Raw genomic sequence first — 3282 nt, 5'->3', positions numbered from 1 at the left:
GCTTCTGCTTCTTTTAAAAATGTTATTTATTTATTCATGAGAGACAGACAGAGAGAGAGAGGCAGAGACACAGGCAGAGGGAGAAGCAGGCTCCATGCAGGAGCCTGATACGGGACTCGATCCTGGGACTCTACGATCACGCTCTGGGCCAAAGGCAAGCGCTGAACCACTGAGCCACACAGGGATCCCCTTCTTTTTTTTTTTTTAAATATGGAATGCTTCACAAATTTGCATGCCATCCTTGCTCAGGGACCATGCTAATCTCTGCATTGGTCCAATTTTAGTATATGTGCTGCCCAACCGACCGCTACTCTGTGTCTTTAGTAAATGTTTCTCCCCCTTTCCAGCGTCCATGCCTTTTAACTTCCTTTTCTTTCCATTGCATCAGAAAGGGATCTATTGTCAGGTCACTGTACCATCATTGCTTAATTACTCTTCAGTGTGATGAATTTTGGTCATTGCACCTTTCCATATAAATGTATAGTTCCAACTTTTATTTCTAATTGTGGAATACATTTTATTCCAAATTGAATTCCGGTATCATAAACAGATATTCAGACATTTTCTCAAACATAGGCATTTTTGTTGGCTAGGGGATAAGGAAGTCAATGGAGGGAGTCTGTCTCCTAAATGATCCTGCCCTGTTATGCGCCACTTTAGAAACTTTCTCTTACAGTCCCCATTCCACCCACCACGCAGCAACCAAGGCTCCAAACAACTCCCCCCTCCCCTGGGCTCTGCTGGGCAGAGCCTTGCCTCAGGCCATACTGTGGGTCTCCCACCTTATATCCAGGTCTACTCTACAGATGGGGGCAGGCCCTACTGGGCCTCCAGGACTGATCCAGATGCTCAGAAGAATTTATAGCCTCAGGGTAAATTTTTGTAGTCTGTGGATACACACTTCCCCCTTTCTGCCTCTGCTATGCAATTTTGCTTCAGGATGAGTTATACCCTGGGTCTCACCCACATCTGATTTAGAGGATATTTAGGTGAGACTTTTGACTTTAGAGTTGATGCTAGAATGAATTAAGACTTTGGGGGCTATTGGCATAGAATATGTGTATTTTGCATGAGAAAAGGACACGAATTTTGGAGGGGCCGGGGCAGAAAGCTAAGAACCAAACTGTGTGATTAAGTAGTAATTTTTTACTTTGCTTGCTTGCTTGCTTTGAGAATGGAAACCATCTGCAACACTGTCTATATTAACATGACTTCACTATCCACCTGCCTGCATTCAAGTGACTTCAATATTCCACGAAAATTTTGCCAGGAAGTTTTCCAAGAAATTGAAGTTGCATTGTTTTTGCTTCAGGAACATTCTGAAAATCCATTTCTCCATACAATGTGAAACTCTATGACCCTCATCATAGTTAATAGCCCCTTCCCCAGACAATAGGCTTCACAACCAGACTCACTGCATGATTGTTTATCCTTTAAAATACACTTTGCTAATCCTTAACAGTTACATCATGAATTTTGCCCAATCCCAATCAGGTCTACCCACTGAAAGACCTTAAAATATACCTCTAAAAACCTCATAAGTATCCCTTTTTTGCTCTCTTTCTTCTAAAATGCTTGTCTCCCTTACTGCTTTGTTTTATCAATGGCATCTTTTGGTGTCTTTTCAGGGAATTTGACAGTCAATGGATTTTTATTCTTATTGTAGAATAAATAAGAAGCCAAACAGGATCATAATAATTTCTATTTCCTATCATTTTAACATGAAATGCTCCAGTAATGGGCCTATTTGTTCTCTCTTTTGTTCCAAATACAGTAAAGAATCTTTTTTTTCTTTAGCACGTCCCCCCCAATCTTATTGCATTTAAAGCCTTTTAATCTTTCACACATTGTTTCTTCTTTCCTTCTAAGCGCTTCTACTTCCCTCCTTACCTTGTAGTGAGAACACTGCCTGCATCGCAAGACAATGGGGAGATTAAGTGAGATAATGTTTGTTGAATATGTCGTGATGTAAATATCAGGGACAGAGTCCTCCTTCATTTTCCCATAGTTCTTTGCATTTACCTTTATTTGAGCACCTGCATCTGGCTCTGTCCTTCACCAGAAACCTCAAAAAAGTAAGAGTTGCAATCTTTCCATCCACTTCAATATTTTGCACAGTATCCGAACCAGAAGTTGGTTCTCTGCCATACAGGGCAGAGAGGAAAGAGACCAGACAGTAACGGCACCACAGTAGACTAAAGAACAGGTGGACGAATGTTCAACAAGCCCTGACTAAAGTCGGAGACCTAAAGGCAAGTGGGTAGGTGCTGAACCAAGGTTAGAAGCAAAAGTTCAAGTCTGCACACAGAGGCAAGTGGCACCAATGGTCTTTGGTCAGGAACATCCCTGTCTTGAAGGGGTCATAGCCCCACCAAAAGCACATGTGTTCCTGGATTGCCCTACCATGGTCACGGGCCATAGTTCATTTTTACAGCTTCCTTCCTCTCTTGAGTACTATTTCTTTCTATGGTTTCCGGCAACAGAAACCACTATGTAAACTCTTAAAAATTCTCTTCCCAACCTTAGTACAACGTCCGACTCTATCTAACATTTTTTTCCTTTACCATTAGGAACTCCAAGATAACCAGGTCGCTTTCTCAGAATATCCCCTAAAATGTGATTGGAAAAGAAATCAGACTTACCCAGGGCCACCGGAGAGCAAAAGGACTGTGTCTAACAAGTATTTAATGGACAGGTGTCTACATAATAAGTCTGAGCCTCATCATTCAGCCAGAGGACATTCATTTACTCTGGCTAGTGTTCAAAATTCTCCGGACAGGAAAGCATTCTGCTCTTTCCCTAAGGGCTTTATAGTACCCTCAGATTAGAAGAGCGAATTCATGTAACCCAAGGATGCACACATTTTCAGAGCAGTGCCAGCTTTCTGTGAGCTGATGCTGTTCGACTTTTAGCGTTGAGTGTAATAAATAGCAAGAAGACTACATTATGGGGATCTCTGGGTGGCGCAGCGGTTTGGCGCCTGCCTTTGGCCCAGGGCGCGATCCTGGAGACCCGGGATCGAGTCCCACATCGGGCTCCCGGTGCATGGAGCCTGCTTCTCCCTCTGCCTATGTCTCTGCCTCTCTCTCTCTCTCTGTGTGACTATCATAAATAAATAAAAATTAAAAAAAAAAGACTACATTATTAAAAAGAAAAAAAAAAGGACAGGAGGGAATTATTTTTTCACTACCAGACACAGAGAAAAGTACTACAGAATTTGCCTTAAGTTCTTTTTGGTTGGGATGCATATTTATTCAACTATATGACTTTGAAATCTGGACC

The 3282-nt window shown here is 42.1% G+C and overlaps 1 non-coding gene across 1 annotated transcript; it reads right to left on the bottom strand.

Annotated features, from left to right (window-relative positions):
* Positions 1-204: 204 nt before the first annotated feature.
* On the bottom strand, positions 205-308 carry LOC144300709 (U6 spliceosomal RNA). The gene has a single exon (XR_013367513.1). It is a non-coding gene; the product is annotated as a U6 spliceosomal RNA (small nuclear RNA).
* Positions 309-3282: the final 2974 nt, after the last annotated feature.

This window comes from Canis aureus, chromosome 28, assembly GCF_053574225.1.
Source record: "Canis aureus isolate CA01 chromosome 28, VMU_Caureus_v.1.0, whole genome shotgun sequence".
Taxonomy (NCBI): domain Eukaryota; kingdom Metazoa; phylum Chordata; class Mammalia; order Carnivora; family Canidae; genus Canis; species Canis aureus.
The sequence above is the reverse complement of the archived record's forward strand: the minus strand, read 5'-3'. Positions and strand labels throughout refer to the sequence as shown.